A 26,857-nucleotide genomic window follows, 5' to 3' on the forward strand; every position below is an offset into this window, starting at 1 on the left:
ATGCTGGTGGCTGTAAAGAAGTACTGATTTAATATATTCCTTAAATGCAACATGTTTAGACTATATTACACAATCCTACTAATCAATTCATTCATTCTTTAGTGCAATGAGCAAAGCAAAACAAAGACAATATAGAGGTGGCAGCAGCTTTTTTTCAATGATGCAAAAGTCATACAAAAATCAGAAATATTACTGCATACAGCATACTGTTTTTTCTTTTGGGAATGGTTATGCTTGCAGAGCATCTGCATTTCATTTTTGGACCTCCCTACATTTTCCCAGTTATATAGAATAGCTATCTTCACTAATATAACTCTGTACAGGTCTGGTCAACTTGAATGGCTGATAATGCTGTACTGTTGCAGCATACACTTACAAAGTCAACAGAGGTAGATCGTGGACAAAAATGGGGGCCTATGCAGGCTGATAAACCAGGCCCATGACAGTCACGCCAATATCCCATTCTCCCAATTACCATAATATACTGTTCAAGCCTGTCAGTATACATAGCATTTTCTTCTTTACTTTTACATTTATCACAAATATTTGGACTTCATTTAAAACGTTAATTGCAAATTTTGCAGAAAAAGCACTGACAAGTAGTTCCTAAACAAAACAAAACAAAACACTCTTACTGAAAACAGACTAAGCATATAAAACAGTAAACTTCTCTTCCCTTGAAACTCACATTTAGTGAAAATGTATCTGGTACCTCATTATACTGCAAGAGACGTGCAGAGATTCATATTCAAATAGTATATAGCTGCTATCTGAAGGGAGCAGGATTTCAATACAAATGTATTACAGCCCAGAACAGCCTACTGGACGCATGTACTTTTCAGCAGCAGCCCATGACTACTATCTTGTGAAGTAACTTGGTCAGAATCACACAGAAGACAAAGGAAGGCTGAAGGAATCAAACCTTGTACCACAGGAAGCAGCTCTTTAATAGCATATAGCCTTACTCATCTGCACTAAGTGTTAAAACTGGTGAAGCCCATATAGAATGCATTTCATATCTGCTTGCCTGCAAAAAAAAAAACTAAATTAAAAACTGTACTCATGGTTAAATATTAACATTAAAGTCATAGACTTCACACTGTTCAGTTAATTCATAGATAAATACATTGTCAGTATTTAACAAAACAAGGAAACAAAGGGTCACATCCACAGAACATGGCTGTTATGATGATGCTCCTGTTTACTACAATCAGTTTTCTTCTATTAAATTATAACTGCTATGGTTTATAGGAAGTCACTAGGCTTTTAGTCCAGGGTACAACTGAGGAGCTTAGCCTGCATCTCCAGTTGCCCCAAAGTAATGTCTGGTTAACTGGCTTGTTCGACAAATGAAACAGCAACATTAAGCCACTATGCAATGAGTAGAACAGTGGGATGCATAAATTCCAGCTTACTCAAAGTCACACAGTATGCAAATGGAGGTAAAATGGTTCAGACCCTGTCCTTTTGACTGCAAGAAGCAATGTATTAATATCACACAGCCTTGAATGCCAAACAACCCCAAATCAGAACAATACATGTTGCATGGGCAGGCTTTTTCTGAACAATAACAATTATGAAACAGCAGTGACTGACCGAAGTGTAATCCTCAGTTATCTACCAGAAAAAAAGAAGTTAATGAGGAATAAGGCATAAATATGAGGCAAAATCAGAGATGTTCAACAGAACTGGAGACAGATAAGATCATACTACTCTCATTCACTTAAAAGGTTAACAGAACAACAGATTTTGCATCAACATGCATCTTGTAAACCACAACTATGAAACCATTATCGTTATTATGACTATTAGACTGGTAGTAGACCAGAAACTGAAGAAATGTGTGAGTGCCAGGCAGCTGGGGTAGAGGGTTAAGCTCTAACCTCTTAATGAGCTGCCGCCTATATCCAGTGGTGAACGGTTTGACTTTTTTTCTCCCTACATTTGCCTACTATGTGACTCTGAACAAGTCATTTAAGTAGACAGTGCTCATTATAAAAATGACTGTTTTAACAATTTTCTCACACACACAAGCACACACAAATGCTATCTCACTTCATAATGCCATAAGCCCATATTTGTTGCAATGTTTGATATAATGACCCAGATAAAAATAGCATATTTTCCACAGCATGCACAAATTAATCCATACTTTTAACTCTGTAGATCAGTGCATGATAAGTGCATTCATTTTCATGCTGGGCTTCCTGTACTGCTGTTGTCTGACTGGCTTCCTGCTATTGGCTGACTATAGGGGCAGCACCTGCTGTGAGTTCTTGTACATTGGAAATTGGATAGACTATGTTAGGCTCACACTATAGGCGGGATGGTATTAAATTGTTTTAAAGCTGTAGACCATGGGTGGCCACTTGTTTTGCTCCTATTGCAACCCAGCACTGATTTCCACCCCTCCTATGGTCAAAAAACAGTTTTAGACATTGTTGTAGCCTATTTAACATAGCTTACAGCTTTCCCATTAGCATTGCATCATATCATAGAGAATGTGCATACCCATAGGAGTGTACATGCTGAGGTATAGCTATGGTGGGGCAAAGGAGGCAGACATTCTAGGTACAAGGTGTTAGAGAGCAAGATTAGGAGATTCTGACTGATCAATTGCGCAACACAGGCATTTCTGAATGCTGATATTGTTTTTGAAGTCAAGACTGAAGCACTTTGTGTGTGGTATATTGTTTGTTACAAATTTTTAAAGTAATTTTATTTTAGTCCTGAATTAGGACCATTTTTTCTCTTGCTCCCCAAATTAGAGTTGGGAGGTGTACACTAGGAAGAACAAGCACCAGATTAAGGGACTGGACCTTTTTGGATGGGTGCCAAATTTGGGAATGTCTCACTGGATGAGACAAGTATGACTCTGCATGCATGCTACTTGCTAGCCTGTTTTCTTTTCATCAGTTCTATCTGCAGTTGTGGGGATATCTCTTTCTATGAGCGGCTTGTCATTTCCATGGACAGGTTTTCTAATTAGCAGTGGTGTGGTCCATGAAACTCCACCTAGTTCATTGATAATTACCCGAGAGTAGCATCATATAAGCTATGCCCCCAGAAGGCATACTATAATTGGGTTAGGCATGTTTCTGAATTCCAGAGGCCATTGTTTCATTCAAAATGATGATATTTCTCCTAGATGGTCCGAAGACTTTTAATATGCAAGAAGAAGCTGTTTCCTTTCTGCAGACAAAAATATTGTTAAAATAACAGAAGAAATGGAGTCAAACTTTTGTATTCTGTAAAGGCATGATAAAAAAAAATCAGTGGAAAACTGTGCACCCCCACAAAATAATTAATGGCATTATAATACAGTTTACAGCAATGGACAGTTGTATATCATCTGACAATTAATGACTGGTTATAAGGATATTTCTGTTTTGTCATTTTTCATTTCTCTGCCCTTGTTTGAATAATAACCTCTCTCTGTCTTCAAGCAATATAAGTTTCACCATTATTGATTTCAATAATAATATATGCAAAGACCACATGAAATAACTGGAAAGAAGTTATCCATAGCCTCTAATACAAAATATTAAAGAAGTGGGATCTATGTTAAGATGTTTTTAATGTTAAAGTCATAAGGTTCAATAAAAACTATGAACACATTTCTGTCATCATATTTCATTGGGTGAATATAGTAGCTGAGATCCCTAAAAGCAAAGGTAAGCCAAGACTAATAATGTCAGACCTGTATATTTTTGAATGTAGTGCTCTTAGTGATTTAATATAGCATAACTAATATACTGAGTAACACTTTAGTAATGCTAAGCTTAATGCATACTATTTACACAAGTATTTATAACTGCTTATAGATAAATATACCAGTACTGTGTCTTTAAAAGGAATTTGCATATTAAAGTATGTTAATGATTTCATACTAATAATTACTGTCAAGAAGGAATTCTTGTAAAGATAACTGGGAGATTTTTCTTGAGTCATGGGATTAGATTATTTCCACAGGCTAACATTTGTGTGCCTCTAAAGTGATCCAGGGATAAATTTAATTAACCATTGTTGTGAAAGCTTGGTCTTTTTATGTGAGGCAGATTAGATTTATCAGCTCACACTTTCAGTTTGAGCCTCCACAGAGCCTTCAGACTGACCTGTACTAACAGTAAAATCTATAACTGTAGCAAACTCAGTGAAAGGGTTACATTTTCATATTTTAAATATAGAGATTCAGAGCAAGTAGGTGAGTGGATGCTCCAAGCTTCACATCAGTAATTATTCAGATTTATCAATACCCATCGCTCTCCATGTATAGGTAGATAAATCATAAATTCTCATAATGGCATGAGTAAAACATTTGAAGCTAACAACGGAGGTTTGATTTTGATTTATTTTGTAGTAGGAATGCTGACAAGGGGATATGTAGTGTGATTTCTGATGTCACAAGCTGAGAATATAATAACACCTGAAATCAATTACATAAATAGGAAGTTTGTAAAGGTGCAGGTTGGCGCACATTATTAGATGCCGTCTGGGTTTGAGTTGTCTTACTGCAGTCAATTATATATTACATTTTATAAGGAGTGATGAGAAATGTGATCTCCTCTTGTTAGTTAAAGGAAAAGTAAAATGTATATTTTGTTGAAACAAGCTATGACTAAAATCCCATGCTTTCAAGCAGCTAAAGTGATGGGGTCAGATTCAGTGCTGAATGGCTCTGAAATCCTTGAGGGTAGAATATGACTTCTATGTGTATTTTAAAGCTGTTTTTAGTTCCTGAAAGTTTCAAATTGACATCTCAAAGAAAGACATATATGACATTTTATACATAGGTGCAGTTGTCCATGCTATCACAGTCTCACACTTTGCATTATTCTCAGTCTCCATTAAGGATGTAAACTTCTGCTCAGTATGCATATTAATTATCTATAATACATGCTTTTTAGATTTTCCCTTAAATTAAAAGTTAATCTCGCATTTATTTCTCTTGAATAGGAAGTACATTATCACTGGAATTATGACTCACCACACACACACCCACACACACACACACACACACACACACACACACACACACACACACACACACACACACACACAGATGCACACAATTTAGGCTTGCGTACAGTACATTCCATATCATGAAGATAAAGTTGGGTTATGTGTCTTTATACTTAGCATCACTGGACAAGTGCATTATGTACCTATCATGACATATTAGTCTGAGAAACATGGTGCAATTTTTTATGTTTTTTATCAATCTTCTTCTTTTGGCTTTTCCTGTTAGGGGTCACCACAGCAGAACAATGATCCGCAGAATGATTGACAATGGAGTTTTATGGTGTCAGGTTGCCAACCTGGTGCCCAACCTTCCACAGAAGACAATTTAGAGTGTCCAATCCACCTGCAGCATGTCTTTGGGAGGAAACTCACATGACTGCAGGAAGAACATGCAGAGTCCACACACAAGGCACCCCAGCCAAGAATCAAAAGGCGGAGGCGTGTCCATATTCATTAAGGATATCCACGCCTCCAGGCTAGTTGCTTAGCATAATGCATCCGAAATTATCCAAGTGCAACTAACTCTGGGCAAGACCGCAATCCAAATTGTAGCTTGCTACAGATCCCCCACCATGCCCCAGGATTCCCACTCCTCATTTCTTGATACACTGGAAAGTATTAGAGTACAACCTAACACCCTAATAATGGGCGGTTTCAACTACCCTACCATTAACTGGGAAAACTACTCATGTACCAACTCTTGTGCTCAACGTTTTCTGGAATTCATAAATTCCAATGCCATGGATTGAATTATCCACACCCCCACAGGGGCAGCAATATCCTACACCTGGTTATTACCAACATGGGCAACTGGTGCTCCACACCAGAGGTCAATTCCTCATTGGTCAGATCCGACCACAAGCTAATCACCCTAGACATCCACATCCCTCCCCCACCCCCCATTAGGGAAACCACAGTAAAATATTTCTCCAAAGTCAACTTCACACTTCCTAAAACAGAAGTGGCAGACTTCACAACACCCATGCTGACGGACAATAAAGGTATGAATGCTGAGTCCTACACAAATGCACTTTATAAGCACTTACACAAGTGCATGGATCGTGCAATCCCTAACAGAACCAAGATGCTATCCTCCAAAAAAAGGAAGCCAATCTGGTGGTCCCCTGCCATAAACAAACTCTACAATAGAAGAAAGAAACTGTTGCAAAAAAGAGTAAAATCCCATAATTGGAGAAACTCCCTGGTCAGCCTCAGTAAGAAGCTGAGATCCCTCATAAAATCCTCTAAAGCTAGTTATGAAAGCAAAATTGCCACTGACTCTAAAGACAACCACAAAGCATTCTATAGCTATGTCAAGAATCTCAATGGCAACACTCAGATCTGCTCTGAGTTACAGCACAATGGCACTAAATATGCAGAACCAACTGATATTGCCAACATCCTGGCAGATAGGTTCAGTGCTAACTTTACCCCTCTGTCATCCCCTAAAGGGCCCAGCTCTATACCAGAAGAATGCAAAGTTCCTGTAATCACAGCTGCACAGGTAAAAAACACACTATCCAAAGCCAAGAACACAGCATCCATGGAACCTGATGACATCCCAGGCTGTGTTCTACATGAACTACAGAACGAACTGGCACCCCACCTAAGTACCATGTTCAATCATAGCCTCACCTCAGGCTATGTGCCCAGTGAATGGCGCACAGCAACAGTCATCCCACTCCACAAAGGGGGAGCCACCACAGACCCCGGAAACTACCACCCCATTAGCCTAACGAGCCTGGTCTGCAAGGCTATGGAGCATATCATCATTGAACTTATAAATAATGACATTGGTAATCTCCAAACTCAGGACCCCACCCAGTTCGGGTTTGTAAAAGGCAGATCATGTCTCCTAAACCTGATAGACTTCTTTGAAGCAGTCACCAAAGCCATAGATGAGGGTAAGGTGGTTCACACAGCCTATCTAGATCTCGCCAAGGCTTTCAACACCATCCCCCACTCTGGAATTATAGATAAACTCACTAAACTAGGTATAAATCCCTATGTCACAAGATGGGTTGCCAACTAGCTCACTGACAGAACCCACACTGTGAAAGTAGCAGATTCCAAATCCAACTTCAGACCAGTGACAAGTGGAGTACCACAGGGTTCAGTTCTGGGACCTCTTCTGTTTGGTATCTACTTCTCTGAAATACAGGCCAACACAGAAGGTCTTTGGCTAACAAAGTTCGCAGATGACTGCAAACTAGGAGCCATAATCAAAACTCCAAAAGATGTGGACATCCTACAAAAGGGCCTCGCTGAGACAGATGCCTGGTGTCAAAGCCATGGCCTCAAGCTCAATGCCAAAAAGTGCATTGTCATCCCTTTTGGTAAAAACTCAGTACCCATGAACTACCACATAGATGGTAGTCTACTTAACACCGAAAGTATGATAAGAGAGCTTTGGACACAGGTGGACAGTAGTCTCTCCTTTGATAATCACATCGCCACAGTAGTCAGGAAATCCTTCTATGTGGCACACCTCATCACAAAAGGTTTCTCATCCAGGAAAAAAGAGGTCATTGTTCCCCTCTACTCGTCACTCATTAGACCCATTATAGAGTACAATGCCCCTTTTGGTATGTACCTCACAAGACATCTACAACAACTGGAAAGGCCACAGAAATACCTCACAAAGAGGATTACCGGCCTCAAAGAGATGCCCTATGCAGACCGTCTCAAAAAAATGCAGCTTTACTCCATTGCATATCGCCTACTCAGAGGTGATCTCTGCCTAACACACAAAGCTACATCAAACCCAGAGCTTTTAGACATGCTCTACTTAAAGAAATCCCAATCCCTATGAGCTACAATCTCCAGGGACCTAAACCTCGTCACCACAATAAACAGAACATGCTGGAGGGATAGATTCCTGTCCCAGAGACTTCCCATACTCCGGAACAAACTACCTATCTATATCAAACAAAGCTCCTCATTAGCACTCTTCAAGAAAAATCTTGATGATTGGATGGGAGATAGGAAATTCACCCCAGGGATCACTTCTGTGGCTCTGCTCGACAGTGGCACAGGAAAATAATTTTCTTGGGTGGCGAAAGCCAGGGCACATTTGGCTAGGCTTATATAGGCCCTAGGGCCAATATTCTAGTACCTACCTATGAACCAGAGAACCACTTGCTATGAGGCTGCAATGCTAACCACTGCACTACCACAGCTACCCCTTTATGTTTTCTATCAATATGATCCTTTATTACTAGGCACCAAAAGTAGCCATATATAATCATTTGGGTGCCCTATTTTTGCCATTTAGTTTCCATCAGAAATGTACATTTTGCATTTTTCATGCTGACAAACAGTATGTATCTGAATGATATCATTAGTGTATTTGTATGAAATTAAAATCAAAATACTACTCAGGATGAGCAGTTTTCTGACATTTTTTGTATTATAATAAAAATATGCATATTTTGCTTTTTTTCTGACAGGCATGTACATGTTTTCGAATCTGATGTCTGCTGTCCCTTATATACATTAGATCAAGCAGCATACAGTTTAAGTTCAGGCTTACTTTGTTTCCCATTACTGACAGCTAGTTGTATATCTGCCATGTTTTATTCAACTTATGTGTTGTGAGTTACTGTATGGCTCACAGCTGTATACTCAGAATATTATTGCGCAACACCAACTCTACATTTTTGGTTTTCCTGTGTCTGAGGGATACATCTGAAAACATTCAACGTAACAGGTTTCTCAGTCATACCTTATAAACAAGTAAACATGTCAGCAGCTTAGTATAGTGGATTAATGCTATAAGCAGCTAATGGCTCTGTCAAGTAGTTCAGTATTTTTTTTCTGACGGTCTCCTTTTGTCTGCCTGACTCTAACCCCTGTTGAACATATGAGAGTTTGCCTTCCCCTCTTTATATGTGCTGTTCTTAATCATAATTAAAAATATGCTGTCTTGATATGTTACCTGATATTTAACAAATGAGTAACATAAACAATCAAAGAGAAGAAAACTTCAGTCTATATGATCCACCGTTCTATCTTTTGCATGTTTATTTGAGTTCATCCATAATGAAACATTTCTACATGTATTAGGAAAATTCTGTTTTACACTAGTCAGTATGTAGGTACTGCTAAGATTGTACAGACTATATAAGAAACTGCTTTTATTTATGCCATAAAGAACATCATTAAATTTTCTGCAGTTATTAATGCTATAAATACAACAGTATATGTGACACACCACCTTTCCTTTCCGCTCTCATCACTACAAGCAAATAAGCACAATAAAAGTTAAGAAATTTAATGCAGGCCCCTGAAGTTATTTCCTCTTTAGTTAGTATTTGGGTTTCTGTTTGTGGGCAACATAAACTTCCTTCCCACAACAAAGTTATTTGCCAGCATGATAACGTTTAGCTATAAATAGCATTTAAAGAAGCTTTTTTATGAAATACTTTTAACAAAAGTAGTGCATGATAGTGTTAAACTAGTACTTGTAAAATATTGTAGTTGCACAAACTGACCACCCTTACAGTCTTTAAAGAATGGAGTGACATACCTGCTGATAATAGTAGCATACACATTTATGAAAGATAAAGGAGTGGTAGGCCCATTTAAGTTATAAATGCATGGCTCTGTTGTGATTTCTGGATGATCTAATTCATCTTGTTTTCACCTGATTCTTAATTTTATGGATGTAATTTCTATACCATTAACTGTTGAAGGGTCTATATTAGAACATCGAAGTTTCAAAACTTTGAATGTTCTAATATCAAACCCTGTTCAGCGAAAGCTGAAAATAGGAAGCAATAGAAAACCAATTTTTTTCCTAGGGAAAGAATTTGGTTGTCTGTTTCTGTTGCTTCGGTATTTTCAGTGCTGTGTTGGAAATTCACGAGTCTAGCTCAGGTAAGTGTGCGATTGAGTGCGGGTTAGGGTAGTTAGGGTTAGGGTATGGGTTAGGTATGTGTGCGATTGTGTGAACGTGAGGGTTAGGGCAGGTTAGGTGAGTTAGAGTTAGGGCACGGGTCAGGTAAGTGTGCGATTGTGTGGACATAAGGGTTAGGGCAGGGTAGGTGAGTTAGGGTTAGGGCGCGGGTCAGGTAAGTGTGCGATAGAGACGGACCTTAGGGTTAGGGTTTGGGTTAAGGTAAGTGATAGTTAGTGGTGTGGGTATAGTTTAGTGTAGGGTTAGGTGTAAGATTTTAGGTGTCTGTGTGTGGATTGCTGTTTGTTTGGTGTGCCTGTGTTGTGTGTATGTGTTTTGGAACAGTGAATTTTTTCCCTAGGAAAAAAATTTGCTGTTCTGTATGTTCAATGTTTTCACATCGCTGAATAGGGTTCGATATTAGAACATTCGAAGTTTTTAAATTTCGATATTCTAATATAGACCCCTGTTGAATGCATCTGCTATATGTCACAGCACTATTCATAGGTGCTAGGCTAGTATCCCTTGTGGGCCATTTTAAAGGAAAACTCCACCCTAGAACTAAAAAAATATGTTTTTTTTTCAGTCTATCTTTGTTTCCAGACCTATTTTAACACCTAAAATTGACTCTAAGTGCTTTATTAGTAATTTTAGCTACTTTACCACAACATGGCTACCGATGGGGCTTGCTATAGCAACGTGATCTTCTTCTCCTTCAAGCCTTTCTCTTTCCCATAAAGCATTTCAAGTCTCCTTTCTGTGACTCATGCCAGACATAAGGAAGTAACTGTGAATTCCCATGCCATTGACATATAATGGGAAATCTGTGACTCATTTTCAGTTTGTATTCCTTCTGTGTTAGGCCTGCTTCTTTTCGGTTGCTAATCACCCTCATTTATGTTTAGATAAGATCTTGCTTTACACTATAATCTAAAGTTATCTAGCAGCAGACAGAGCTGTAGCTAAATTGGATGCCTTTGTTCTAAATGTTCTTTTGTAGTCCTGCATGAATTAACAGTCCCCTCCTCCCACACTACTGCAGAGGTGTGAAAAGTGTCACTGCAACTGACAGCTCTGAATTGAAAGGAAGGAAGTGCCATTTCAAATGTCTTCCCCTCTGCCTGCAGAATCATTTGTTAGACAGCAGCTGAAAGATTTATATAAACAATTTCAAATTAAATTTCGTACAACAGTGCAGGATAACTTTTGATTATTTCATTGTGTACACTTTTTTATTTCCTCCTTATTTCTACAAGACATTATTATGTTAACTTATGTTTGTTTTACAATCTCTGTGAGGAACATCAGCCTAGTGACATGTTTCTTCTGTATTTTAAGTGACATTGGATCATTTTCACACATTTTTAAGGACTGTAAAACAGTAGACTGCAAACCTGTGTCTATGATGCTGGCACAGTAAAAACATGTACCGAAAACTCACTGTTTTCTATACTCGATGCAGTGAAATTTTTTTTGGTGGCGGGCTACTAATTATTTTCTGCATGTATGTATCAATTGCATAGCGCAGATAACTGAGGCACTTTGGGAGCTTAATATGATCATCTCTAATTCAGCTAATACTAGGGTTGCCAACTTTTCATGTCAAAAATTCTGGACATGAACATGAAAGCAAAATGCAGTACCCCCCCTACACATGCACCCCCCCCCCACGCATGCGGTACCCTCTACACACACACACAGCCATTCTGGTGTCCCATTACTTGACTATCTCTCCATTTCTCCCCAGTTGCCATAAATACCGTTCAAAACTCTGTGTGCATACTGTTTTCGGCTTTACTTCTACAATGATTACAGATACTTGGATTTAAATGTAAAACTTTTATTTTGAATTTTACAGCATAAAACACTAATAGCCATTTGCTAAGGAAGCAATACAGTCTCTCCCAAACAGACATAGCTTTAATACTTATTTGCCTTTAAAACTCACATTCAGTGAAACAACATTGAAACCTACATTCAAAGAAAATGCATCTGGCCAGTGGTGGATTAAGTTTACCTTTGGGTTTTTTCAAATCATAGGCCCCTTGTACACATTTTTAAAGCCAAGCAAAAGTTCTTCGATTTACTTTCCTGATTGTATTAAATTTTAATACATTATAACGGCTAGCAGACGTGAATTGGCAGCCATCACAACTTTAAGACTGGTATGCTCATGCTCATATAGAATCTCTAATGAAACAGAATTGGCATATTACTGATATACTTAAATAGCATATATTGCCAGGCTGTGGCAACACAATCCTCTAACATGTTGAATATGTTAACCGTATGCAAATAGCCATATGTTAGTTCCCTTAAACCAATTCACACTAAAAATCCAGAGTTCTAATAGGGTACTTGGGTACAAAACCCCCACATACATACTGTCCCAGATGACTATGCATGCCCCTTTAGAGAGGGTACATCCAGGGCCGGTGTTAGCATTTTGGGGGCCCCCAGCAAATGTCAAGTTGGGGGCCCCCCAGTATAAGTATCATCCTAACAATGCCATCCATACTAAGCAACCCTTTATTTCATGCTGCAAACTTTTAGGAGTAGTATCCACAGACAGACCTGCAGCTACAAGCTTTCACATTACAACAGGCCTATGTATCACACTTTCACTATGTTGAGCTGTCTAACAAAGGGGCAGTTAAAGTTACTGGCACTTAGTTGCAACAGTGATACATTGCAACAAGTCTATGTACAGGTCTGGACTTAAAGTGAAATGATGACTGGACCTACATTTCAACCCCACACACACACCCTCCAGTCCTCACCTCTGAATCCTTCTTCTTTTGGGCACCCCATACCATCCACGTTACTTTTTTCTTCCTTTCCTCACATTTTGCCTTACTCTAAGCTTTTTCAAGAAGCCATAACTTTCTATATGCTCTGAAGTGCATTTTACACAACCTTTTCATCCAATAATAGCTTGAACAGAAATTATGATTAAGGAAAGAAATTCACTGTTGTGGTTCAGCTTTAGTTTTCCTTGCATCCTTCAACACACCTTTCCTGAACAAGACAGCCCAGTAATAACCATTTAGGAAATAACTCAAGTCAGGGCCCAAGAAGCCACAGCTTTACAGATGGTCTGGGATGCATTTTAGAGCATTTTCTCAACATTTTACTCTAATGGTTGCCTAAATAAAAATTATGAAGAAAAAAAGAATTTCAGTCTTATTTTTTTCTTTCAAGGCATAATTTGTGCCCAAGGCTTAATTTTCAAAGCTGACAAAATTGTAGCTTAGAGTAAACTAACAAGCCAGTAGTTGTGAGAATATTTAAGTCTTATCTGGAAATACTGCCTACCTCCCTAACCCTCTAAAAAAGACAAGTCACTGCCTAAGCATCCCTCTGGTGTTAGACTGGGATGAAAGCAGAGATTTAAATTGCCTTTGTCATATATTTCAAGTGACTGATGATATACATATACATAGCATGTTCTTCACCCCAGCCATCAAAGGTAGCCACATGTATATGTGCCTAGTACGTGATTGTGAGAATGATTTCAGTAATATTCAAATTTGTTGCTCCTAGACAGTACACCTCTCTTACACAAGCTATAGTAACCTTCTTTGTACACCTCTGAGGTCTGTGAGAAACACTGACCGCGGCTCAAACACAAGCTATAATGACTTCACCTCTAAGGTTTGACTGTGATGAAAATCAAAGATGTAATATCCACACAATCTCTAGCCCCTGATAACCCGTAGCAGCTTTATGTACACACACACATTTGAGCAGGGCTGGTTTTAGAATGGGTGTGGTTGTAAACAGAGGCTATTATTAGCTTTATCCTAAAAGGGTCATATCTCAGTACCATTCAGGTTAAACAGCGTATTCTGAAAATTGATACATTTTTCTCCAACAAGCAACAGCTTTGGTGGGGGCCCCCACAGAGTCAAGGATGATAAAGGGAGTCCCCATTATCCATTTAGACAGTCTGGTGAGTGGGGGCAACCAGACTCCAAGAATATCTAAGTGTCTGAATGTTCTGTGATATATGTTATGTCTTACTTTCGAAATATAATTACTTGTTAGGTACATCTTTTACTGATGCACAGAAGAATAATGTCTGTGTCCTGGCATTATTGGGTGCATGCACAGATAAAAATTAGTGATGTTTTTTACATACACACACACCAGACCACAAACACATTCCTACACACACACACACCCACACACCAAACCACACACACACACACACACACACACACACACACACACACACACACACACACACACACACACACACACACACACTAACATGCATAAGCCACAGCAGTAATAGTTATGTACTTATTTCAGCAAACAGCAATGCCTTGTGCAACATTGGTACTGCCACACCAGATTAGTCACTGCTGTTTAGCAGTCGTCAAACAGCAGAAGGGGTAGGATTTATCTCATTGAAGAGTAATGCATACTTGTCACTGTCCCTACTTTCACAGACTTTCCCTGATTTTGTTCATACTTTTGCTTTATCCTTCGTAAAAAGTGATTTGCTGGTAAATCATTCAGGATTTCAAACAGTCAATTAATCCAGACATCTGAGTTTTATACTTATTGTCCAAAATAGATGTTGATGCAAAATATGTTATTCTAGTAACTTTTTAAGTGAATTAGAGAAATATTTAAACATATTTATGATTCTGAGCATTTATTCTATTATTTTTGGGATTGTACTGAATTCTTAAGCAAAGAAATTGAGTTATAGTATCTGGTGTTCTGGTATTAGTTATAAAACTACCTGAAAGAGAAACTATCCCTGATGATCGGAAGCATCAACTCTTCTTAAAATCCAAAGTTTGCACTGAGGTAAGTCACTCTGGGCTGCTGATCCTTCTAGTGCTTATATTGTTCATGTTCATTATCATCTTCAACCTAACAGGGTCATATCACAGCCCTGTTCATGTTAAAGAGCATAATTAGGAAATTAATGCATTTTTCATTCCTCATTTTCCCCAATCAGCAGCAGCTTTTGTGGGGCCCCACACAGACAAAGATGATTAAGGGGCCCCTGCAGCCATGGTTTTGCAGGGACTAAAAGCTGGCTATGTAGTTAGTTTTAGTGGAGAAAATGTCCAAAAGCAGGGTTTAACTAAGCCACTATGTCAGTAGTAAAATATTTAATGGCATTCTGATGCCTGTTACTTGACAAAACACCGTTACTACAACCAGAAATATCTTTGAATTTTAAAGGAGATATAAATAAGATTTATTACCCTCATAGTTTATTAAGTATGCAAGACTGCTGCACTAGCTTTTGTTGGTTTTACAGATGTGACAAAATATCAGGATAAGATAACTTGCTGTGGGTAGGGGCCCCCAGGGAACAGGGGGCCCCCAGCGACCGCAGGGTTCGCTGGTGCCTAAAACCGGCTATGGGTACATCATCAGATGAGATATGACAGTGAAGTCTTCACATAAATAAGATAGCAATATTGCTCTTTGACAGACACTGCTGCTAGGGCAGATAGCCTAGTATGAACCTATGAACCTATGAACAGCCTCATCAGTAATCAGGCAGAAGTAATGCTATAAGTGCTATTTTCATATACCAACTACCTCTCAAAAATGGTAGATACTTATCTGTACACTTCTGATTTCTCATTGATAAGCGAATTAAAAACATATGGCCAATGTTCAACTTGCAGCTTTTAGAAACACACACAAACACATTGCCCTCAACTTTGGCCTTAGGTCAACTGGTACCCTAGGCAAAAGGGCTCTATGATGCCCCCACCACACCACTCAGTGCCCCCATCCTGGTCTACCTATAACAAAAAAATACTGGAAAAGTGCCCCTACTACTGCGGCGCCCTAGGCGACCGCCTAGTTGGCCTATGCCTAAGGCCGGCTATAGCTCAACAAGACTTATTATTTTTGACAGTGATGATGTGATGACAGTAACAGCACCACTTGTTAGACTGTGTGTTAAATTCATAGTTGTAAAGATTTTGCCAGTAAGCATTGAAACAAAATACATAAACCAAATGACAAAACTGCCCAATTCAGAACATTTCAACCATAAATGGCCACTCATTCTTATGTCATTAAAATCCACCAATATCAGTCAATATGCACAATCTCTGCAGAGTGCAGAAGTAAAACATCTAAATTCCACATTAAATAGATCTGCAACTAATGACAAGTTGCTGATAGCAAACAATTTTATATTTCAGTGTTTCATCTACAGATCAATGCATGCTGCCCTTGAAGAATTGATAGCCTATGTTACGTTAAAAAATGGTAAGCTGCCAGTAATACTGCAATAGGAAATGGATGGCAAACTGCAAACAGGTACTTAGTTACAACTAGGCATCATAGAAGCACATACACAGGACTGCAGCTCCCTGCCCCATTGTAATTCAACACAGTATGAGCTGAGAGGAAAAAAAAAATTTAAAAGCGGAACTTACATGTGCAGCAGTGTTGGATTAGAGAAAATTCAGAGCAAACACCAGCCGGACTCCTGCTTTGCCTGGGACTTTTCAGCAAACAGTCCGTCATCTTTATAATTCAAATTCTGCACGCGTGGAAGACAGTGAGTACTAACAGATGTAAACAGTCGCAAAGACACTGTTTTCTTCATCTGCACCCGGTCGCAAAGGGCGTTCTTAAAGAAGAAAGCCCCCCAAAAAAAAAAATTGTAATTTTTTAAAACTAAATGAAAATGTGCACAGTGCACCATTTTTTCCAGACAACACAGGCTTTTTCCATTCTTCTGGACAGTGTCCCTTAATTCTGGACAGTCCGGAAGAATTCTGGATGGTTGGCAACCCTAGCTGATACTATCTAGCAATCCTCTAGTCCTTTTTCCATATTATTAAATTTACTTTTGAGGGCCTCCCTGCCTTTCTTTGTGCAGATTTCACATCTTACTGCTACACTGGTCATATATCGAGCTGTTAATTGGCAGTAGACATACTCAGCCAAACATTTCTTCATAATTTTAACATTAATAATTTGACTTTGGTATCTTTAAAACAAAAGAGATGTGCAGTACGCAGAAAACAACACGTAAGAAGGTTTACACCCTTCAGCAAAATAAGGATTGCAGCATCCAATTTGCAGTTGTAGTAACTAAACTTGTCAAGTCAGGCAGTAAAGCACACCGGAGTAATACTAGTCAGTGTCATGAATACAGACTGACAAGTTTGACTCCATAATTTTCCTGTCTACATTATTACAAGTCACTGTACCAGGCGCTGTGTGTCCTTTTGGCAATATTGCACATCTTACTCCAAGTTCTCCAAAATATTGCCACCTGAGATCCAAAAGCACATGTCATAGTGTTCTCCACTTTGTGTAAATGTGTGCAGGCCCTACAAATTACTTAACGGTACATGTATCACATCACACAAATCCCTTTGCCATCAAATTTGTGACAGCTGCATAATGTTATGCTGTCTCACACTGTGCATCAGATTTTAGTACATGTTCACACAAGTTAAAGTGTGTCAAGGGAACCAGCCATCATCATCTGCACAGGTGACAGGGAGCACACTACACAAAGGCTTGGACTATAAACACTGTTACAGGGCATAACGGCTACACAGGATTTTGAACATTGTGATTTCTGTGCCATGTCACCACCCACTTGCTACTCTGGCTCATGTCTAACAATGAAAGACTTCTCAGTGATTGTGCAAGGGTGTCTATGGAAATTGGTTCCTGCTAGTTACATAAGCTCAATGTATTTTTGGTTAACAGTACATACTTCATACATACAACGGCTTTGCTAAGTATGATTTTTGCCTTTATCCCAGTGCATGGCCTGATCAAATTCAGTGCACTACTGCAACTAACAGACTCTCTGTAATACCAAAGTGTATCAAACAAAAATAATGATGCAATTACATATCTGAAATAGTCATGAACACACAAAACCATGCACGACCAGCAATATACTTATCCTACGGGTGTGCCTGCATTCAGTGTGCCAAAATAAGGATACAAGATTTCCAATTAAATTAACTATGTGCATGAATGTTTGCTATAGCACATAGCAATACGTCAACTGCACGTCCACTAATTAGTAGCATTGACCTACCACTGCCTCTCATTTTTATGTTACAAGCAGTCCGTCCACCGATCCTTGCGCTTCCCTTCCACTTGCACATCATTCATAATAGTGTAACACCGCCATGCTTTCGTGTCAACATACCTTAACCTTTCAGTTTCCCTTCCCTTACAACATCTAACATAGCTGTGTGTCAAGCACGTCAAGTCAACAGACAATGACCGTTGCAACTGTTAAGTGTTTCTATTATACCACCACAGACTGTAATCGAATGACTTGCCATTAAACCCTCCCATTCCCTCTCCTATGCAAGTGCATCATGCAACAGACACAGTTTCAACAACCATCCCTCTCATGGGTCAGTCTCAATGTCCATCATCCTTGGTACAGCATGCCTCTGCAGTGTTCATGTCCAGCAATGTGCAGTGAGCTGAAACCTGTTCCAGCTGGTATTCCTGAACATTTTATCTTCACACTATAACCACTTTCAATATGGCACCCTAGAACCAATGCCACTCTTGCTCCAACATAATTCCTTCACCATAAAGAAAACAATCATGTATAACACATGTATAACACTATCATGACAGTTCCTTTCACTAACAAGTATGAGTATTGTCTACCTTTCAAACTCACTTATGAGCTGTCATCTTTGCTTCAAGGGCTATCGTTATTAACTCAATCAAACTTACCTTGGCTGTAATATTTCCTTTGTGCAATATTTACCATGAGTACTCGGCCGATCCTTTCACTTCGTTCAGGTTATATATCTTCAGTTGAGATCTCCACATTCACATCGCCTGTAAATGCACATCAATAACACATACTGTTAGGTTACAGATATAGACACTTATGTATGACTTAATCCTTACTTCTTGCATGCTGTAAAATCGCCTGTGATACCCACCATTGCTGTCTGTCAGCAAGGTAATTCTGTCATCCATGTCAAATACCATTTCCATCGGCAATTGGACGGTTCACTCCAGCAATGTTCAGGACAGCAAAGTTTTCGTTACCGGAAAATGGATCACCCAACTTTCACATCACTTTTTCTCAATCAACAGGACATAGACGAGAGAGAACCATTGGAATAAATGACACCATTATATGCATACACACTTTACATGGATTAGCTGTTTTACACCATTATATGCATACACACTTTACATGGATCACCTGTTGCTCTGTATATATATTAATACCCACTCAGACAAACTCATTTTCAGCTACTATACACTGACGTGTCACCTGAAATTTAACAGGTTGCATATCATTAGCTAAGGCCATTCCCTATTTTTCTCACCCATACCACCCATGTTCAAAGCGATACAAGCCTTCAACCATGAAAACGGGCAAAAGTGGAGGAAAACCCAGGCTAACTACAACTGATGTAGTGCAAGTGACACAGATTGAATGTCTCATCCCATCCACCAACTACATTAAACTTTCAACCATGAGTTAACATCAGCTTCTGTCACCTTCAAAGGACATATAAAGCTTGAGGGACTCAAGCACTTCACAAATTATCACTAGTAATGCTTCTTCCTACATTAGTTACTGTACTGAATGACACTATTCAGATTGGTCACTTCAGTCAGTCTGGCAGACTGACACTGTTTTTCACGTTATCTTTCAGTAACTGGCCTGCCTACAATTTAGTGCACGCGACACAAATTGAATGGCCCATACCATCCAACAGGTACATTTAACTTTCATAAACGAGTTACCATCTACTTCTGTAACTGCACCATGACTGTCTCATTTACCAAAGAAATATGAAGCTTGACCCTATGAAGCTAGACCCACTGTACCTTTTCTCATATTTTCAATAGTGACGCTTCTGCCAGGATTTTTTTCTGCACTGAGTGACAGTAATCAGACAGGCCACTGCTGTCAAAGTCTCGCAGACTATCTGACACTGTTTAGTACTTAATACATACCAATGGCACTGCTTAAAAATTTGGCTCTTTTCACATACGCACATGACAAGCAACTTATCCTTAATTTACCCTGGACTCAGGTAGTTAGCAAATAGTCATTACAGTAAATTTTTTTACGTGTACCTTACGACTTACTGCAGTAGCGTGACTGTAAACATGCAATCACATTATTTTTCTCTGGCCGCTCAGATCTAGCTATGTTTCTGGGCAGCTCTGGTACTTGCATTGGATCCACACTCAGACTACCTGTCTTGGCAGACACTACGTTCATCATGAGGTCATAGATGTAGTCATACTTCCTACCTTCAAATATAGGCTTTGCTATCCACTCTTGCTTGGCCTTGGGATACACTATTCTGTATCTCTTTTCACCAACTGGCCCGGAGCGACTAGAGGGGCATCTAATAACTAAATGCTCCCTATTTTGATTTGCATTGTGGTCCAAGACCACTAATATTGTTCTTGCTTTCATGCCTCCATAGCTAAAGTGCTCTAACTTTGGACAGTAACGACACAGCAATGCATGGAATACCTCCAGATTGCCAGTATGACAAAACTTTGTCGTCTGCTTTAGATCTTTTATAAACAATGTGTTACTGGCAATCTTATGCAGTGCACTGTGGCACTCCCCTCCTTCCTCTAGCCATTTCTTATCACTCCCACGAGGGACTGGTACTTCATGTGGACATTTCACATATTTGGTTGCACCCCCCCCAGCTGTGTTGGTCAATCACATGATATGACAGGGACAACCATTTCTCCATAAGTAATACTGGATCACCCTCACATGTTGCTGTACACCACCACAGGTGATTACAAATACTGCGGCACCATGTCAGTAAATCCTCTTGTCCTTTCTATTTGGCAGCCAGCATAATTGTTTTTCTAATGCTTTTGCACATGTGCCAAACGTCAAACTGATGATCTATGTCAGTAAATTGAGTACGCATTACTGATGCTATACCCCGATGCCTATCTGTTGCTACTACTCCGATACTCACACCCTTACTAATTAAATTTCTCATGCACCTCTCAAAACCTATTTTCTCCAGTCCCACTGATGCCACCCCTTCACAGACCTGCTCCACAGCATAATCCAGTATGTATCCTGTGTCTAAATCCATCATACTGTAGGTGCAGTACTTAGCAGAAAATCCTGGACTGTCACAGCGTCCATCACCACCTAACCTTATCAGTCTCCCTTCAGCATCCTTCAACAGCTCCTTCTGCTGCTCGTGCCAATGGAATTGCACAACTGGGAAAAGATATTGGCTCTGTGTGTTGTAGTATGTCATCTTTCCAATGAATTCTACACCTAGGTAGGCACAAAACCTTGATATGTGTGCGTAAGTAGTACCGCTAAACAGTACTGCGGCAGCACTCATTAGGTTGCCTGCTGGCATTTGACCAAGCAGTGGTTGGCTTTCCCAGCTTACAATTTCATGTCCATTAAAGCAAGACACTTTAACACAAGCAAAAGTTCCAAGTATGGTCTTCTTCTCAATTTCACAAGCTGCTGCCCTGCACACTGGACATATAAGTTTCATCAACAAGTTATCGAGGCATGCCTCAAAAACAATGAATATTTTTTGTCCAACAATGTCTTCCTCCTCTGACAATTCCTGGAATGAATCATCTGCCTCAGACTGAGACATGCTTATTGAGGATTCTCCCCAGTCTGGGTCTTCCAGATTCTCATTACCCATATTTGGTATATTTCCTTCAAACATACAATCCTCACTACTGTTGTCACTACACATGCTGCCCTCATTTTCTTCTTGGACCTGCACTGCTTCAATGCAAGACTGTACCACTGAATGATGATTACTCGCACTCTCTACATTACTATGACCTACGTCCTCTTCTGTGCTTGGCTGCAAGGCATTTCTCTTCTGTGTGCATTTTGACACCTTACTGTAATTGTGATCTACAAATGTTTGCACTACTATTTCTGGAAATTGAATAGCAACATTATGGCTCTGGATCAACTTTACTTCAGATGTGTTACTACTAGTTTCTGGTATATTTGTCTGTATTCCAACACTGCAGTCAGCATATTTTGGGTCTGACAGGACTTGTTCTTCAACTTACCTGTTTTTCTCAATCTGCTAATCATTACCTCACTGTTGTCCACAATGACCTCTGTGTGGTCCAAGTTCCATCTGCACCTGTTTAGAATACATAGTGCAGTCATCCTTAGCAGTATATCTCAGAATTGAATGTCATACATTACAATTAGCATACACAATAAGGCCGAGTACATAAACAGCCTTGCAGCATTTTCATGGCTAAAAAATAACCTTTTCACTGCCACAGGTCAGTGTAGGTATGTTGGAATGAATCATGACAATCATGTTACGAACTGATGTGCTGTGACAATAACTTGAGGGGCATTCATGCTTGTAATGCTTGTGCTGTGGTGGCCATTTACAAATACATCACAAACACTAAGCCTTATAATAGATGTCCGGAGTCACAGTCTAATGTGGTCATTGAAACACCTGCACTTCTGGTTGCATATCACACCGGATTTACAATTTCTACTTAATCTTACATACACTGGTCTGCCATCTCCTCAGACTGACATTGTGACCTACCAGCACAAGAATTTCAAGAGAAACGCACCTGTGAATTTGCTACTGTAAATATATCGGACACATGCAGCTATGCTACACTTGTCCGTGCCATATCCCTTCATAATTTTTGCACACTGTCTGCTCTGTTTTCTGGGACAAGCTGACCGTGGACAAAGTGCTAAAATGATGGCCACAGGTGCCAAGGGATGCAATCCAAATGTCCACTGGAAAACACGAAAGAGACTAGGATGATTACTGAATCACAACCAAAAGGAATCTCTGTACACTGATATCATCTGTTATTTCTCTGATGTACTAATTGGTACATATCACTCACATAAGTAGGATGTATGCCTGACTCCATGTACACACTGTTATTCTGCTCTGTAACGTCCATCCGCGTTCCCTCACAACAATCCTCATGCTCGAATACTGATGCATGCTGCTGGTAAGCCAAATGGAGAACAATTAAGAGTTACACATTGATGTATGCATGGCTATCCTTTTATGTATACACACCATTTAGTTTTGTACAATGTGTCAGTGCCATCTGTTTATGTACCCTCTTCTACCAAAGTGGGCCAAAATATTTGCCAAAGTCATGTGAATTTGTACACAGGATTGTGCAACTTCCCCTTTCTAATACACATTACTTCAACATGAGCTCTTCAAACTAAGAGTCCTACACACCCTCCTGTTTCAGTCATCTATACATGCAAATTTCCATTACAGGAAAGCGTTACTGACAAGACTCTTATCACCTTAACTTTTGGGTCATCAGAACATCCATCCTGTAAATTCACATTTTATTTAGATTTAACTACTCATACTTCCACGTCCGTGTGGGGTCTAACTGATACTCACACAGATGTACAACTGTTAGTCAACTGTACCCTAGTCAGTCACATATCGATTTTCCAATTATCAACTAATGAAATTTCTCGCTATCATTGCAGTGCAAATGTAATAATGCATTGCACTGATGCCGTACTTATAAACCTTTCTGCAAAAATTTTAAAAACGGAGTGCATAGGTTAAGTTCAAGTGTACTTTTGCCTGATGCAAGTCATTTGATTTACCTGCATATTACTGCTTCTGGCCGTCTCCTCCAAATGCTGTTGTACGGGCTGTGGTTCTGACAGCAGGTCCTCCACAAGCTGCATAATACAGGAGAACAACTTCATACACTATACTGTAACCTTTAATAGACCCAGTTATCTTCATGCACTTCCAAGTTCATCTACAACAGTAACTTTTCTGCACACCATTTAGGGCACAAATACAAGTACAACAGTAATATCTGTGCACACCACTGATGCAGTACAAATACAATCAAATAGTTAAGAACCTTCTCTGTATCTCCACCTGACTTTAGACTACAGATAATGTTGTGAAATTTCACATGAACTTCAGTAAGTAACTAACAAGTGACATCATCCTTAGAGTGACTATATACAAGCCTGGTATTGCTTAATGGTCTTTGAGCTTGCTTGCTCAATACTGGTCGTTGGATACTAGTGTCCAGACATCTTTTAATAGCAGTTGTTACTCGAAAAGCAGACATACCTTTCTTCGCATATTCCATTGAATATGTTGCACCAAAGTATTCCGTATGTGTTTTTGGGCAAAGTCAAACAGCGTTGGTAGTGCATTAGCCTTCAATATACGGCGAGGTCTACGTGGTTTCATGGAATCTGGCATCAATTCAAATCGAAAGTCTAACTCGAACATGTCTTCTTCAAAGTGACGAGAGCACAGGTAATGCTTTGGGGGGTTGTTCACTATCTCCGCCTTAACAAATTCTCGAATGTCACCAACATCTGTTCCACATCAACACACCCACACTGTGCACAGTTGTGCATTCTGCGGAAATCGGTGAAATGACATACCTTCGGGCATGTGCCCTCTTCTGGTCTGGCAGCCATATGTCAAACACTGTGGCATTTTGTCAAATCCTTTTGGAGAATACTGATTAACCTAATAAAAAATAAAATTGTAATTATTTATAAATCCATAAAGTTATTGAATGTAAAATTATACACCAATGTACTGTAAAACACTAAATATTGACTGCATCAAAGAACTTTACACAAAATATATTTCAGTGTTGCAATGCAATATATGGCTATCTGTAAATAGAAATATAAACTGATTGTTAGATGAGCTCATTTATACAAAAAAAGTTTAATGGCCCTGACTACACCTTCACATAAACGTAGTGCACTATGGAAGTATAACTGTTTGGTGGAATACAGCCAGCCATGTACTCGCCACAAGGTCTACTTAAAATGTTACAAACCACAATTGCTTTTGTGGTGTTCAGTCTGGGTCTGTGTGTACCTGGCCACTTCATATTGCTCGCTCTTGAACAGTAGCCCTTCGAAGCCATAGATTTCAGTTAACTACCTTCAGTAATCCTGCTTTAGTAATACAGCTGGACAAAGCCTATCACAGTGATTTGGTCATAAGCGCAGAGTAACTAAATGCCTTGGCAATTTTTTACTGGCCTGCATATAAAAGGACCATCATTTCTTGAAGCCTGACTGACCATTACAACACACTCACACACCCTGAATTGTTAATACGTTTGTACTCCACATTGTGTGTACAAGATTTCACATCCATGATCTGTCACCCATGATTGACTTGCGTGTGCATTCACATAGTACAGCAAGGACAAGATCACAGTAGGTGATGACAATCACACTTTGCGACCTCCCATAACTCCTTCTGTCAATCGGCGATAAATGCTCAGCAGTGCAGTATCGAGTCATCATACAATGACAGTACAGCTGTAACAATATTACACTTGTCACGACTTGTGCCTCACTTCAGAAACATATTGAAAATGTTCAATTTACATCACACATGTAGATCACAGTACACTCCACCGTAAAATGGGTCTGGATTATGTCTATAGTGAATGTGTCATGTCCAATGTGACATTATGGACACGGACACATTTCCCATCCAAAGTGAAGTTCATTGACTCAGTACAGCAGTGTACTTAAGGAGGCATCAACTGTACAACCCCACAGTCTCAACTATTACCAGTATCGTCATGACCCAGAAACATGCTCTGATAAGGCATTATTACCTATATCTAGGTTTGTGACATGATGTATGGCAGGACCAGAATTGGCTCTATTGAGAACACTGCCATCAAGCATACCACACATTAACTACAATGCACAACTTGCATGCAATACACCCAAACTCAGTATTTACAAAGAAATATGACTAATCCATATTTACATTTCCATTACATCGGTTATTCACAGAGTCTGCTTCAAATAATCGTAAGTCAAAACAATTTCCAAAGAATTCTAACTTTTATTGGCATATACAAGCACATGACATGTAACACTTTCAGACATCCTTATAGCAGCGAAACATAATGCTCTGTTGTCCATTATAGACACTGAATAGTCATTCAACTTCCATTACACCAATGTATGTCAGTTACTCCGGGTATACCCAAAACCCTTTAAAAGGCAGGAAACCAACATGTTCGCTGTCGTCTTCAGGAAATTTTTCTCGTATACGCGACACTACACATGCCGGAATCACAACTCTGTTCCCACGTCCCAGTCTTCGATTTTCAAAAATCCATAGCACATAAGCCCGGTATGCCATCATGCTGTAGAACCTGTCAAATCACAACATCTATTATAGCAACTTACACCTCATCATGAATTCATCACAAGTATCACAAACCGTTCTTTTCACATTTCTAGTTAGGACTATGATATGTTTGTGTGAGCTACCTGCAACAAACATTGGCCAACATACAACTCTTCAATATCACAGGAATCGAGATAACAGATAATATTTTCCAACCTGACCCTAATACCGCAACGTTTGACTGCAGCATCAATTTTACACCTTTCTACACTAAGTTAACAATGTCTTACCACAAACTACTCATTTATCTACAATAGCTGTAAAGGAAGTCACCATGCTTTTCTCTGGCTATGAAAGTTAAACTTACATAATTGGTGCTGTTCTAAAGAGTAATGTTCATACAGTGCAAGGTAAGATATACCACCACGTAAATATCACCTGTGAGTATTTATGTGCTGTAACAGCAACCATCTTTCGAATTGGACACGTCTCCCTTACCTATTGGTCCACTGTATGTTGCGTGATCGCCTTGTAACGTAGTGCATAGACCGCAGAATCAATTCTAGTACAAGTGGCGTTAGGCACGCCATTTCAAAGTTTGTGTGATCAGTGATGCACACTGGCTGAACAGCGAGTTCAAGCTGAGCAATTTTAACACGTGCGCCATGGGACGATACACAGCAGTAGCATTCACGTGGGTATTCATTACAACACACTTTTCACACGTGCACCAAGTCATGCTCTCGGTGTTCTCTTCCTGTGCTCCTAC

The sequence above is a fragment of the Protopterus annectens genome, chromosome 1.part2 (assembly GCF_019279795.1).
Source record: "Protopterus annectens isolate FY-2018-M chromosome 1.part2, PAN1.0, whole genome shotgun sequence".
Lineage (NCBI taxonomy): Eukaryota > Metazoa > Chordata > Ceratodontiformes > Protopteridae > Protopterus > Protopterus annectens.